This window comes from Papio anubis, chromosome 4 (genome assembly GCF_008728515.1).
Source record: "Papio anubis isolate 15944 chromosome 4, Panubis1.0, whole genome shotgun sequence".
In the NCBI taxonomy this organism is placed as follows: domain Eukaryota; kingdom Metazoa; phylum Chordata; class Mammalia; order Primates; family Cercopithecidae; genus Papio; species Papio anubis.
Window position 1 is genome coordinate 88,311,701 of NC_044979.1, and position 15,889 is coordinate 88,327,589.

The 15,889-nt window shown below is 35.9% G+C and overlaps 1 protein-coding gene, 1 long non-coding RNA gene and 1 pseudogene across 11 annotated transcripts in view; 2 read left to right on the forward strand and 1 right to left on the reverse strand.

Annotated features, from left to right (window-relative positions):
* HDAC9 (histone deacetylase 9) overlaps positions 1-15,889 on the forward strand; it is a 709,012-nt gene that overhangs the window by 97,946 nt on the left and 595,177 nt on the right. The window lies entirely within an intron of this gene.
* Positions 1-15,889, forward strand: part of LOC110742707 — a 79,459-nt gene that overhangs the window by 21,722 nt on the left and 41,848 nt on the right. The window lies entirely within an intron of this gene.
* On the reverse strand, positions 5,714-5,807 carry LOC116274793 (annotated as a pseudogene).

Sequence of the window (15,889 nt, forward strand, 5' to 3'; positions counted from 1 at the left end):
AAAGTCAGGAAACAATAGATGCTGACGAGGCTGTGGAGAAATAGGAATGCTTTTACACTACTAGTGGGGATGAAAATTAGTTCAACTATTGTGGAAGACAGTATGGCAATTCTTCAAGGATCTGGAACCAGAAATACCATTTGGCCCAGCAATCCCATTACTGGGTATATGCCCAAAGGAATATAAATCATTCTGCTATAAAGACAAATGCACATATATGTTTATTGCAGCACTATTTACAATAGCAAAGACGTGGAACCAACCCAAATGCCCATCAATGGCAGACTGGCTAAAGAAAATGTGGTACATATACACCATGGAATATATACACTATGCATCCATACAAAGGAACAAGATCGTGTCCTTCGCAGGGACAGGGATGAAGCTGGAAGCCATCATCCTTAGCAAACTAACACAGCAACAGAAAACCAAATACTGCATATTCTTACTCGTAAGTAGAAGTTGAACATTGAGAACACATCACACAGAGAGGGGAACAACATACTCCAGGCCCTGTTGAGAGGTGGGGGGTGAGGGGAGGGAACTTAAGAGGATGGGTCAATAGGTGCAGCAAACCACCATGGCATATATATACCTATATAACAAACCTGCACGTTCTGTACATGTATCCTGTTTTGTTTATTTTTTATTAGAAGAAATAAAAAAAGAATCACCTGGAGCTTATTAATATGTGAGTTCCCAGGCCCCACTTGACCATACTGAGCCAGAATCCCCAAGGATTTACAGAGCCTTGTGGGGCGTGGTAAGACTGGTATTCCTCCCAGAGACCCAGAACACAGGTGCATGCCTGTGACCATCCTAGGTCTCTCATGAGCACTGTGTGTTGAGGACGTCAACCAGCGTCACCTGATATGATGACACTTTGTCATATCTGAGACCTCCAAGTCACCCTTTCTCATACATTACTGAGGTGCAAACCAAGTGCCAAAAAAACCAAGACACATTAATTAAATTGAATCCTCCAAAGAATTGGTTTTCTCACATTTTTAAGACCATGAGATATTTTTATGTGAGCACAACATGAAACACATAAAAAGATTTAACTTGTAAAATAACTTTGTGTGTGTGTGTGTGTGTGTGTGTGTGTGTGTGTTTTGAGACAGAGTTTTGCTCTTGTTGCCCAGGCTGGAGTGCAGTGGCACGATCTCAGCTCACTGCAACCTCTGCCTCCCGGGTTCAAGTGATTCTTCTGCCTCAGCCTCCCGACTAGCTGGGATTACAGGTGCCTGCTGAGATTACAGCCTGGCAAATTATTTTTTGTATTTTTAGTAGAGATGGGGTTTCACCATGTTGGCTAGGTTGGTCTCAAACTCCTGACCTCAGGTGATCCACCCATCTTACCCTCCCAAAGTGCTGGGATTACAGGCATGAGCCACCATGCCTGGCCATAAATAACTTGTTTAACTCATACATGAATTGTCCAATTTTGGACTTGTATACATAGCTAGATATACATATATAATTGTATATAATTAAATATGTGTATATGTGTACATAAATGATTATGGGCATATATATTTGTGTATTTGAATATATATGCATAGGGATAGGGATACACATGTACATGCATAGATGACTTGCCTTCGCCAAAAATTATACAGATGTTTCTCAACTTACAATGGGGCTATATCCTGATAAACCCATTATCAGTCAAAAAATTGTACTTATAACCTGGCTTATAAAAAGACCCCTCAATATTGCAAGATAAAAGACGTTAACTGTAAGATTATGATGCAAGAGGAAAATAATGGCCAGAAAATACGTTGGAGTGGAAAAAGTTTCTATAAAACTTTCTACACTATCGTTGAAATAGCTGTTAAATAGTGTATTGAAATAAAGATTGGTGCTTTTCTCTTTTTCTTTTATTTTCCCAATTTTCACTCTTATTAAATAAAGTTACTCAGTTTTTGAAATCACTTGTATCGTCTCACTATGTATTTATAGATTTTTTTTCTTCTCAGAAATTTGTTTGTCCCAAATTCCTTTTAAATATTTAAATATTATGCATGTTTTACCTTTGTAAACTCCTACCTTTGTAAAACATGCAGAATATTATTTATCTCATGGATTTCACCCACTGTCAAAAGTCTACTTCCCTATCACCAGTAAATACTTAAATATTATTAAGTGATAATATTTTTAGAATTACAGGCATCAAACTATAGTTGACTTTTGAACAACACAGGGATTAAGGGTACCATCCCCACCCCCAGTGGAAAATTCATGTATAACTTTTTGATTCCCTGAGAACTTAACCATTAATACCCCACTGTTGACTGGAAGCCTTACTGATAACACAAACCAGTGATGAACACATTCTTTAATGTTGTATGTTTTATACACTGTATTCTTACAATAAAGTAAGCTATACAAAAGAAAATGTTATTAAGAAAATCATAAGGAAGGGAAGATATATTGCCATTTATTAGCTGTGTGGGTAAAGAAAAGTTACTTAACTTGACTACACTCAGTTTATTCATTAAATAATCTTTGCATTCCTGGTAAGCACTAGATGAAATAATGTAATAAGACAAAAATGTGAAGGTTTTCTCCATAGTCTTATCACTCTGTATCATAATTTAATCATGTTTCTTTACACTGTTTCTCAATTCCTGAGAGAACGATTTTAGACAAACCCAGAGAACTCTCTTTGAATATCATTCTTTGTTTCAAATGTATTTCCTTGTGGCAGGAAGCGATAAACACACAAGGCACAGACAGCTAGTGACTGAAGAGGAAGTTAATGGTGTTTGTTTTTCCTCCAGAATTAGTGGTTCGGAAATTAAAAATAAAAATGTGGCTTGCCAAGTTTGTAAACTACACAGAATTCTTTGATTACAAGATTACAATGAATTTAATTTTTTTGACATTTGTATTTCTGTAATACTTATGAATTGAAATGTTTTTAAAACTTATAAATTTGCAGCTTTACATTTGGTAAACTATAATGATTAAAATATCCAAATCCATTAATTTCTTCCTTGCCCTGTAAACTTGAAAACTGAGAAAAGATTTACAGTAAAGCATTTTGAAATCATTGACAAGCACAAATACTGTTAGACTGTATGTCAAGATTGTATTGCTGCCCTTGAGGAGACATTATAGGTGCTTTTTAAGCTATGACGAGAAGATGTAAACAAGGCCTTTCCCCAGCTATGTGCTGGAAAAAAAAACCTCAGTTGTGATTGTACAGTATTGCTTGACTCAAAAGTCAACTCATTTTCCACCAGGGATTCCTGTCCATTCCTGGAAATGAGGTAGGATGAACCGGGGCGGGGGAGGTGGGGGGGCTGTCACAGTAGAATGTGGCGATTTAGGAAAAGCTACAAGTGACAGTAAATGCTATTTTAGAAAGTTAATTTTTTTTTATTTTATTTCAGGGAGCAAATCCTTTATATTTGGCAGGGATGATGCAACTTCTTAGTAGTGTCTTTCATTTAATTAAAATTAAGATTGATGTGGCTTGCTGCTGCTGCAAAATATCATTCTGACTTTTGCTTAGCTATTCAATGGTTTGCAAATATTCAAATGCACTTTGTTATGGATAAAAGGGAGTTCCTTGGGTAGATGTTTAACTTTTATTGCAAAACCTCTTGTGTTCACTTATGTTGCCAGATTTGGTAGTAGTCATGCACCCTAGGAAAATCACTGGCAAAACAGTGGAGTGGAAAGGATCATGGGTATTTACTGTGAGGAGAAGGGAAGGTAAAGATGTTGTAGGGGTTATATCATTTCACTCAGGAATTTGCTTTGGAAATGTCATTAAGGAAATAGTATGCGGGGGTGGTAGGTAGTTTTAGATTGTTTCTAAGTAAAATCACGATTTTTCTTTTAATGAACTGCAAAGAAACCATCTAGTCCAGTGCTCATGAAACCAATTTAGTAGGTTACAATTCAACAATGGAATAGAATAGGCTACAATACAACATGCCAGAGTGCACACACATTGTACGATTTAGTGTTAATTTATGAGACTGCATGAGTTTTATATAGATAAGCATGTTTCTATATGTGCGTTGCATTTAATATGAAATGTATTTCTCATATGAGTAGCTGTTGAAAAAGCTTAAAAGCCACTGATTGACTTTTTCTCCCATTTTACAGATGAGGAAACTGAAAGAGGCTGATTCCCATTCTATTTGAGTGGGTCTCCTTGAGGCAGCTTATCTATCATCAGGTCTCTCTTGTTAGAATCTGTTTAATTACCTATGCATCTTTTACAATGTTTCACCTTTGCTTAAAAATTCCTATATTTTTGTGACCAGAAATTGGATTAAAGATGCTGATTCTGGGGAGATAATCTTTGAGTCTCTAAGCACCATGTTGGGTGGGTAGTTGGTGCTTGTAATACCAAGGGGAAAAGAACAGAATATTTATAGCTCTCTGTAGAGATGAGATCAGTTATCTTAGGTAAAGTCAGGTGAAAAGGTGGAACAATAATACATTTCATCAATAGATGCAACCAAATAATCATTAGCTTCTACCATTTGTTTCTGTTCAGTTCAACAAATCCTTATTGAGCTCCTACTTTGTATCAGGTATTTTGCTAGCCACTTACTTCCTCTTTTATGGGAAATTAATTAGTCATACAATTAAACTGATCTCTCCCTTTGCTTGTGGTGTACAGGGAGATTTACTGAAGTAAAAGGGGGTTTCGTTTGCCAAAGATGTAAGAGATGTAGCGCCATGCTTTATAACACAATATGCTACTTTGGAAATCTGTTATGCCTTATCTAGAAATGTTCCTAATATCTTGAACTCCACCTTTCACTCATTAGGAAGTCCTGCAATATAAAGTTCACCTATAATATTTTTCTCTATATTTGCTTTCATAACACATTGATTTATATTGAACTTTCTCCTTGTTGCTATTTATACAGTGTCAGTTCTGCTCTACGAGCTGATGTGTGTGTGTGTTTTTTTTTCTCTGACTACCTGAGAATCGAGGCAGCAGGGCCAAGGGGGCTGCCTCACCATGTGAAGTTTTGTATTTCCCACCTTGTTATACTTCTTGTTTGCCTTTCTGCCTGGCAGTTCCTGTAGGTGGTGTTCTGTTTTCTCTCTTTTTTGTTTTTAAAGTGTTTGTGCAAAGCATATTATTCTGTTTTTACTTTGCTTCTTAATTGAGTATTGGCCATGTAACTTATTGCTTGAAGCAGTTACAGCATCAGGGAATAGTCCCAAATGGTACCTTGAGCCTGATTTTTCTTGATGGCTGTCACTGCAGAAAGGGACACCCATGATGTAGGTCCAAGCCAAAGAAAGGAGGTGTATAAGCACAGCCTAATCTTATTAGTGGGTCTAGAAAAACTGCTTCTTTATTAACTTTATAAACAATCTTTTAAATCTTTGCTAATTATAATAGTTAAACATGCTATTTTGTAGTCATTTTTACTTGCATTCTTGATTATTAGTAGTTTTGAACATTTTTCCATATCTCTGTAGGATTTTCTTCCCCTGTTTGGAATTTCTGTTTGTGTCCTTTGGTTATTTTTCTTTTAGACTGTTCTATTTTGTTATTGATGTATAAGACCTTTTCTCTATCTTATTGAAATTAATCATTTGCATTGTGGTTAAATTTTACCATTTTAACACATTTTGAGTGTGCACTTTAGTGGCATTAAGTACATTCACACCATTTGCCACCCTCACCACTGTCCATCTCCAGAAATTTCCCCTTATCCCAAACCGGAAAAAATGGTAGGTGCTGTGAAACTACGTCCGATGGCCTCTTCCATCCATTCTTAACAAGGGAGATGCTAACCTTCTCTTTTTTCCCACAACACTAGTAACATTTCTTGAATGGTCGAATCCCTTAATTATTTCTCTGGATCCAGTGCTGCCATGATGATTGCAACTTCATTTTAAAGATGTATTCATACATTAAATAAACAGGCAAACAGCTGTTCTCATATGACCATCTTATTGAGCAAATTCTGTTTTGTTTAGTCTTTATAGTTCTTCCACTTGTTATTTAATCTACTAGTGTTTGATGTTTTCCTTGCTTGCCAATGTGATATTTCCAGCTGTGCATGGAAATTGATTTTCTATTTGAATAGACAATTCCAGGAAATTATCTATTAAGGTTATAGGAGGCAAAGAGAATTTTGCTTTATAGTTTGTGTGTATGTGTGTGTGTGTGTGTGTGTGTGTGTGTGTGGTGTTCTTGGCATTATAAGGAAGGAAGGTTGATTTAAGAGTTCATGATTGCCAGTTTTTGTTTTTAACTAATATTATTTAAATAAAATAAACTTTGCCACTAGTCACAAAAGCTGTCAATAATAGGAAGTATGGGACACTGAAAACTTATTTTCTATCTGAAACAGCAATTCTAAATGGATCGCTCATGGACTCTGAAACCTTTTCTGGACAACAGACCTCTTTGAATATCTGACAAATTCTGTGGAACCTCAAACCCTGAGGTTCCCATATTTTTATCTAAAACCCCAGTTGAGGTGCATTTTGGAATCAAGAATTTATCAGATTTTAAAAAGCTAGTATGATATTAAAAATGTATTAGGTTTTCAAAACAACCATATACCCCCATATTACCTATCACCTTTAATGGAGTCTGGGATGATTCCCTATAATAAAAAAATATTATTTCTGCAGTTAAATTCAAAGATCTTAATCTTAAATGAGATAAATAAAAACATGAAATAGCCTCACATCTGTGTAGGTCAGTTTTTGCTGCCAGATGAGTTGAGGTTTGTTGCCAAACAATTTCTGAAAAATCTTTTGTTCTTTAGGATCAGTGATAAGGGACAAACACAATTGCACCTGTACTCTAGGGGGTTCCACTGTCCTTGGTCAGGAGTGGTTTGGCTCAATGTTCCAGCCGGGCGTGCTTCTCCTCAGTCCTACTCAAGTCGTGGACTTAGCATTTTCACTGTTACAGACATTTTTGCTTCTGGGGTTCTGCACCTGTCATTTTTTGATGAATTTAATCCTCTTTTTTGCAGCCATATTGTATATGGGCTCTCATTCTTTATACTCAATATGTTTGCCATTGTGTGTAAATGTTTCATCATAATGTGAACACGTATATTATGTTCATCATCATCCCTGTTCCTTTGCATCGGTTATTCTCAATACTTGAAATGCCTTTTTCTGCTTTCCTCCTGTTAATTTATCCTCTACAACATCATTTTACCTGGATAACCTATTTTCCCCCTCTGTTATATTCTCTATATTCCTTTAAAGCTTTGTGTTTACCACTGTTTTAGCATGCATCACATTCCTCCATAATTATTTGAATATTTATCCGTCTCTTACATAAGACTGCATGTTTCTTGAGAGTAATACCTCTTTATATATCCATTGCCTTGCACAGTGCCTGGCACATATAGATTCAAGACTTTTCAGCCCAAGATAAATAGAAGGTGTACATTTGGAGGCAGTGGGGTAAGACTGGAGACACGAGAAAGAGGGATGTATAATCTTAATAAATTAGAGTGCAAGACAGAATAGTGTAGAGGAAGAGTGATTTTGTTTAGTTTATGTGCACATGAAGATTAGGAAATTAAATGATATATACGGTTTGGAGCATGGAGAAATTTCAAAAAGGAGGTAAAGTTTCGGACGAAGCTGGGCAAATGGATGAGATTGGGATGGGGTAGGCAAAGAAGAGTGTACAATGCTTTCAGAGAAGGGAGTATGTTGAGGAGCAAATTGGCATTGGTAGCTGAACAAGATATTTAAGCTATTGGCAAGTTATAATGGAAGTTCTGAATTATGAGATGATGAAAGGAAAAGGTCAGTAGGCCAAATGGTGCTGGATTATAAAAAGCAATATATAATAATAAGAAGAATTGAATCTATTCAGAGCAAGGTGTCATTATAAGTTAAGGAGTAGAACAGGGATGGTAAGATAAAAACATTTCCGAAAATAAATGTGTCCACAGCATACCCAGTGATGCCTGAACTAAAGGGTGTAGGGATGTGGAGCTGAGTTGTTTTACATCATAAGGACCTGAACTGAGAAGTCAGTAATGAGACTGGAGAAAAGGGTGTGAAACTTTTGAAAAGTAAAACCATAGTGTGATAGTTAATTTCTGTGTCAACTGGACTGGGCTACAGGTTGCCCAGATATTTGGTCTAACATTATTTAGGATGATCCTGTGAGGGTGATTTTAGATGAGATTAACATTTAAATCAGTAGACTGAGTACAGCAGATTGCCCCCTGTAATGGGGATGGGCCTCATGCAGTTAGTTGAAGGCCTGAATAGAGCAAAAGGCTGACCTCCCTTATGTAAGGGAGAATTCTTTTGCCTGACAGCCTTTAAACTGTGACATTGACCCTTACTGGTTCTGCAGTAGCCTTCTGGCTTCTGGCTCAAAACTGGGAAATCAGCTGTGCAGCTTTTGGACTTGTCAAACCCCTTAATCATGTGAGCCAATTCCTTATAATCAGTCTCCCTTTCTCTCTCTCTCTCTCTGGAGAACCCTGACTAATACACGTAGTATATGGAGACTGACTAGATATGGGAGCCACAGGAGGTGAGAAAGGAATTAACAATTACTTAGGAATAGGAATGGAGAAATTGAAAAGGGCAGTCGATTTTGAAGGAAAATATATTTGCTTTTGATTCTGTTGACTCTGAAGTGATATTAGAGATTCAAGTGAAATTGCTGTAAGCAGCTGTAGTGAGGTAGCTTGTGTGGGTGAGGCTGCATGTTGCAGCTTGGAATCATCTACAAGTAGGGTAAAAGAAGTTACGTGACAGAACAGAGTTCGCAGGGGAATGAGAGAGACAAGCATAGGCAAGGATTTGACTGAGGTTCTTCAGGTGGAAATTGTGGGGCTAGAGGAGAAAGACGAGCCAGTGTGTAAAAATATCATTTGGTGACAGAGCTCTCTTGACATTGATTTGTCAACCTCCTGCACCAGAATGTAAGTTCTATGAGGCCAACAATTTACTCAGTCCTCTTTCCCTAGCTTTAAGTGTTGTACTTCAGATATTTGAGATCTCTGTTTTTTCTTCATGTTCTACTTGAGACAAAGCCTTTTTAAAGGAAAACTGAACCAGGAGTTAGGATTTATTTGCTATAATCTTGATTTTGCACTTAGATATAGAGACTGAGGTTTGACATTTTAGTTCCTAGGATTTTGACTTCCTTTTTCAAAAAATGAGGAGATTGGATTAAGAATTTCTAGGATTCCTTACAACTCAAAAGTTACGGAGAAAAATATCTATAGGCTGAAAATTGTTCTGAGCTGCAAAAATTGCCTTGAGTAACTTCAGAAAATAAACATTATAGCAAATCATCTTTTATACCCCCTTTTTGGATGTTTTATTAATTTAATATCAAAGTATTGTAATATATTAAATAAATCAAAACACATGTAATCTTGTCTAGAAGCAGCTTTGGGCTAAAAATTTTCTTCGCAAAATATTAAAGGTGTGATTTTTAAAAGAAAATCTCTTATAGAGGACCTAACCCTACTTTATATAGCATTAAATTAATATAACTGTAAAAATGAAAAAAATATAAGCAGCATTTTTCTTTAAATATCAACACCATAAAGAAATTTTGGTTCTTATGTAAATTTTATTCTATTACAAATATTCCAACTCTAAAATCTTCTTGTAGAGTTGATTATGTAATTTAGGGAAGAATCAGTGGCTCAAATGGTCCTGTGTTTTCCATACTTCATTCGAAATTGTCTTGCATTTCCTCGTATGTTTCTAGATGTGTTAATATCATACAACCTCACAATATCCATTTTTAATTTATGGAAGAATACTTTCTGTTTTTAATAGCACAATCTTCTGCGTTATATCCAATGTCAGTTTTGGGTATTTGATCAATATGTGATGGTTAAATTATAGATGGTTAACTTTTTTCCTAATTGTACAATTTGAAATATGGTGAATTTCCAAAAATAGTTTGGAGAAAATATGAACTCTATTTTAAAAACGTGCATGTGTGTTGATATAATGTATTTGACATAGAAACTATCAAACAGGAATAGATGTCATAAACTTTAATTCAAAGGCATTAAACTACTAGCACTAACAACCAACATATATTTTTTTTAATCAAATAGAACTTATTATGCGCCCAGGGTCATGCATTGTTTTAGGTATTAGTTAACATTATAATTGTCTTCTCATTTTCTGGTATGCATGGGTACTCTCCATGACCATTCTTTGTCATTTATCACCTACAGTGTAAAATTTCCATCAGGAAACAATCTTCTGCCTTGAACTACCACAGTGCTGATTTTGCTTTTTACCATTTAAGGTTTTTTTCTTTTTTCTTTTTTTTTTTTGTTGTTGTTTTTAATTTGCTTTAGAGCTTCTTTATTGAGGACAACTAACAGTTAAGAATTTTCTTGGGGAATAGTGTCACAGCAAAAATCACACATAGGCTTTTCAGATACAATTCTTCTGTCTACAGAGTAAAGCTAGAAGTATTGTTGATTTACAGTAGAATAATTTAAAATTATTTATTTTTATTTTCCACAGATCCCACTTTCTGGATTTCTTGTGAAGTTTAATAATTTATCCTTGGATTCATTTTATTTTTGTTTATATTTATATAGAAGGCATTTAGCCATTCATGTTGATCAGCTGACTTCTTAGTTCCATTTGTATAATATAATGTCTGGTTATATGAACCCAGGGATCTGCTGTTATTGTTTGCCCTGCAATCTGATAGATAAGAGATTAAAATGGGGTGGGTGTAGTGGCTCATGCGTATAATCCTAGTCCTTTGGTAGGCCATAGTAGAAGGATTGCTTGAGGCCGGGAGTTTGCAAGCAGCCTGGGAAACATAGTGCGACCTCTCTTTACCAGATATAAAAAAATTAGTTGGGTGTGGTGGCATGCTGAAGTCCCAACACTTTGGAAGGCTGAGGCAGGAGGGCTGCTTGAGCCCATGGTTTCAAGACCAGCCTGGACAACATAGTGAGGTCATGTGTCTAAAAAAAAATAAAAGATCTTGCTTAGTGTGCACATCTGTAGTCCTACCACTCAGGAGGCTGAGATGGGAGGGAGGATTGCTTAAGCCCAGGAATTTGAGGCTGCAGTGAGCTATGATCACACCACTGCCCTCCAGCTTGGGTGACAGAGCGAGACCCTGTCTCTAAAACAAAAAACAGAGAGAAATAGAAAAAATAATAAGATGTATATATTCAGAAACATAAAAAACCAAAGAGTAAAACTTTTGTGACAACTTTGTTCCATTTATAAGTCACACTAATGACTACTTTGCTTCTTAGTAATTTTCCATTTGTAACATTTTATACCTGGATACACAAACGTAATGCAATTGAACAAGAAAACAATTATCTGTCTGCTGGAAATAATGTACTTATCTCATTGAAACAATTGACTTGTTTAAAAATACACAGAAATTTTAGTTCTGTTCAGACTGCAGTTACCTGTAATTTGTAATGAATTTCCAGGAAGAATTAAAATCCTCTAATGTAATTGGATCAGTAGTTGAATCCACTGATTGTGAATGATAAATTTCCATGCATAATTCCCCTCTCATATAAACTTCCATTTGGAGCCATTTTAGATTTGAGAGGTTTTTTCAATATTCTATGAGTTTTGGCTGGATCCCTGGAAAACTTCACTCAAAGGCTGTATCTTCCAGTGAAAGCTTCATGTTGACTTGCGGGTTCTGTGTCAGTGGAATGTTTCAGTACTTTTTGGCCTGGCTCTAATGTTTCTTGGCATTTTCTGAGGAGTTTGGCCCAACCAATCTATAGTATCACATTGGATTCCAGATAAACCCTAAAAGCTGTAATTCATCTGCAAGCTAATATGGGACTTTGTTGGGGTTTGGTAGTAGACTAACACCATCGAGCAGTTGGGGGTTCAATATTATTAATGATATTTCTAAGGACATATCTATCTGAAAAATAATACAAAGAGAAGCTACTTTTCCTTTAGCCCAGCACTTATTTTTCTCAGAGGTCTCTTTCACAGAGGTCAATGCCCTATTTTAATTCCTTATTATAATTTTTTCCCTCCTCAGCAATTTCTAAACTTATTGCAGATCAACAGCTTTTTCTTCTTTCTTAAAGTGAGATGGCTCTGGCTCTTGGCTGACTTCAGTCTTGTGATGTGGGACTGATGTGCGTTTTCATTTTTCACTTTGAAGGTGCTGCCAAAGCTAGTTAATTTTAGTTATACCATCATAGAATGCTGGAGCCTGTAGGTGCCCTAGAAATGGTTTGGTACAGCCTCCTCATTTTACACATAAGGGGAGCCAGGCCCAGTTCCTTAGTTCTCACAGGAAGCTACGGCACTGTTAGGATGGAACTCACGTCCGCCTTGCAACAGAACGGGTCTCTGCAAGCTATCCGGCTGCTGAAAGATCCGTTCCCCATTCCCAGTCTCAGATTTTTTACCTCTGGGTAGTTTTCCTCTTTTCCTTAAAGCTTTTTAAATGTAGCTCCCCATGTGTATATTAATTTGGGAAACCAGCCAACAAATTAGTTTTACTTTTGTTAGGATTCTAGGGTATTTATGATACCATTCTCTTTGTATTCTGAGTCACTAAGAAATAAATATAGGAATAAGAAAGAGATCAAATAATAGCTTTATTATAAACAGTGTTATATTTTAGAACACATAGTGGACCCAAGGCAGAAGCCAGCTTCTTATGCCTTTAACAGTCCCCTATTGAGCTTAGCCACTCTCATAGAGAAGTGTGCAACTGCACGTTCCTGGTCCAGCCCTCATCTGTAGGGCCTACCCTAAGAGAGGACTAGCTGAGCAGCACCTCTGAGAGACTTCGGGAGCCAAGGGCGTCCTGCTAAGGGAAGGGCCTCTTTCTCAAGTCTGGCCAAGTAGAGCAGTCCATACCCACTCATGGAAAGCAGTGTCCTTCAATGGCTCACCTTCTGGTGAGTGTCTTTCTCTTTCCTTCTTTTCTCTTGCTTTAGCATTCCTGTTTCACACTGGTATTCTGAAACGAATATTATTATATCTCTTTTCCTTGCAAGATGAGTTATTTTCCCATTATCCTCCTGAATAGAGTTGAAAAAACAAAGGTAGCAAAATCAGCCTAGGCAACTGATTATTTACAATAGAGGAAAATAAATGAAGAATTAAGTAGCTGGTAATAAGAGATGGCACCATGGGAATGTGCTCAGAATACTTCCCAGTAATGGAAGATGAATAATTTTTCCTGTTCTCTCCTGACCCGGCCATTGTTCTTCTCACATTTTTAAGAAGAAAAAGTTGGGGAAGACTTTTACCTCTCTGTTTACCATCTTTGTTTAAGCTCTAGACCTCTGCCAGCACCCACCATTGTATTTTGATTAATATATTCTCAGCCATCTATAGGGGAATTCACATGATTTTGTTTTGCTTTCATTTTCCTGTGATTTTGAATTAAGTAAAATTTCAGATCACAGAACTCTCTTGGAAATTTTAGTTGACCCATGTAGGTAGGTTTCTACTAGGTTTCACTATTTCATTTTTTTCCAGATATTTTTCCAATGATTATCTCTTTTTTTAAAATCTTCCACATTAGCTTTCAAGATACTTACTTATGAGAGCCCAGATAATATTTAAGTTTTCTTCATATTAAGGAATTTTTTTCCTTCATATTTCTTGCCTTGTGGAGCATGTTGCACAGACACTTGTACTTAATTCAGAGGTAAATGAAAAGTAATTTACAATTCTAATATTCTTGATACTCATACCTTCTCCTTCACTGTTTTTATGCTTACAGGTTTCACTTCCTTTTAGTAGGTTGCAGGTCATTTAGAGAAAAAAGATACAGAGTTGCAGACTAGTAGATTTAAGAGTTTATGTATTACGATTTAAGATGCTAAGATTTAAGGTGTTCCAGCAGCATACTTGGAGTTGAAATCATGATTATTAAAATGAATTCTTTGTGCGTGAGCAGCTTAGCAGACTTCTCTTGAATCACCATAATGCTTTTGCTTCGTGGCATTTCAAGTATCTGTTATAGTGGAACCTGAGAGAGGGCATACAGGGAAAATAGCATAGAAGTTGTCACGGTACATATGGAATGATGCTCAAGTGGCTGTCATGGGCTCAGGAGCCATTTGCCTGGGTTGAAACTCAGCTCTTTATTCCTTTGTTTCAGTTTGTTCATCTGCACAATGGGCATACTAATTAAGATATCTACCTCGAAAGTTCTTGTGAGGATTAAATGGATGAATACATGTAAAGCAGTTTAAACGAGTGTCTGAACGTTATATATGCTTTATAAATGTGAGCTGTTAAACAGTCCTCACGTGCCTATTTGGGTGAATAGATCAAGGTTCTTCTGTATTTTCAAGTGTTTCTCTCAGTACACTATTATTTAGGATAAATAGACTGAAAAGATATTTTCTGAGGTGTTCCTGGCTGATATTTTAAAAGGTGAACCGTGCATTAAAATATTGTGAGCCTTAATTTTGTATAATTTAATATTAATAAATAACCTGGCTTCTTTGATAGTCTACCTGAAATATGAGGATTTCAGGCACTTTGTTTTCCAGAGCCAAACTGTGTATATTGTCTTCATTATTGGCACTGATTTTGGCATTTTGATTTTTAAATTATTTTGTGCAGTTTTCACAGTTGCTCCAATTAGAAGGGAAGTAATGAGGAAGTAGTCTTCCAGTTATTGACAGATCTTAGGAAGCATAAAATGGTTTGGTATTTTGGAGAAATGTAGGATAATATAAGACCCAGAGGCATACTATTCCAAGTAGAAGATTTCATCATATAATGCATTTATATGTATGTGGTATATGTGGGTAGGCAAATTTCATCATGAAAAGAATAGTGAAGGAAAAGTTTTGGGGGAACCTAAAGTTTTACTTTAGTTTGTATAATAATTAACTGAGCTGCATAAATGCCAGGGAAATAATTAGAAAAACAGATTATGTTGAATGCCCAAAGAAATATGTTTAACAACTTTTAGTTTTCTTTCCTCCCACACACGACTTCCTACTTTGTTTCTGGTACACCAGTTGTATCTCAACACAGTGGCTGATCTGGTAGAGTTGTCTGAACACCTGTGATTGTGGCAGAACAAATTTTCTCCTTTTGGTTACATTTAATGAAAGTAAAAGTAGAAGGAGCACTGTTTTTTGGAGGTAATGTTATAGAGATATAGGGGATAGCCTGCCTTTTCTCCAAACCTATCCATCAATGTTTTGAAAGCTCATACATACTAAAGCATGTGTCCACATGGTGAATATAAACAAAAGCTGACTGTAACCATCTTGCTTTTCCTAATTAGATGTCAATGGGCTACTATTGGTCAGAGAAACAAAGAGGGACCTACATTAGTGGGAAAGGGTAAAAAAAAAAGATTAGTGGTAGTGAAAATTTTAAAAATAATGTATATTTTTTCTGTTTATGATATTCCTTTATATTTATGACTTTATGATATTCTTTCAGGAGTGGTTGTTTGATAATCTGTAGTTTACTTAATCATTCATATGGTGTTACAGACAGATTTACAAAGTTTTGCTATTACAAATTATGGCACCACAGACATCTATTTGAATCTGCCTTTTTTTTTTTTTTTTTGGAGTTATTTACTCAGTTTAAAATTTCTGGCCTGGTATTATTAGGTTAAATGCTTTGCATATCTTTATGGGTCAAAGGATGTAGATTTTAACAAATGGCTTTTGAAGTGCTTTGCCAAATTGCTTTCTAATATAAATATATAAATTGTTAACAATAATATATGGGTTTTTCAGTTTCACTTTTTGAGACCCTGAACAGTGATGGATAATGCTTTTTAAAATTTTTTTTGTATTTATTCAATAAATACAAAGTGGAACTTCAGTGTTATTTCAATTTGCCTTGCTTTCATAAATAAAAAGCGTGTGTGTTCTTTTTTTCTTCATGTGTCCTTAATAATTTAATTTCCTGT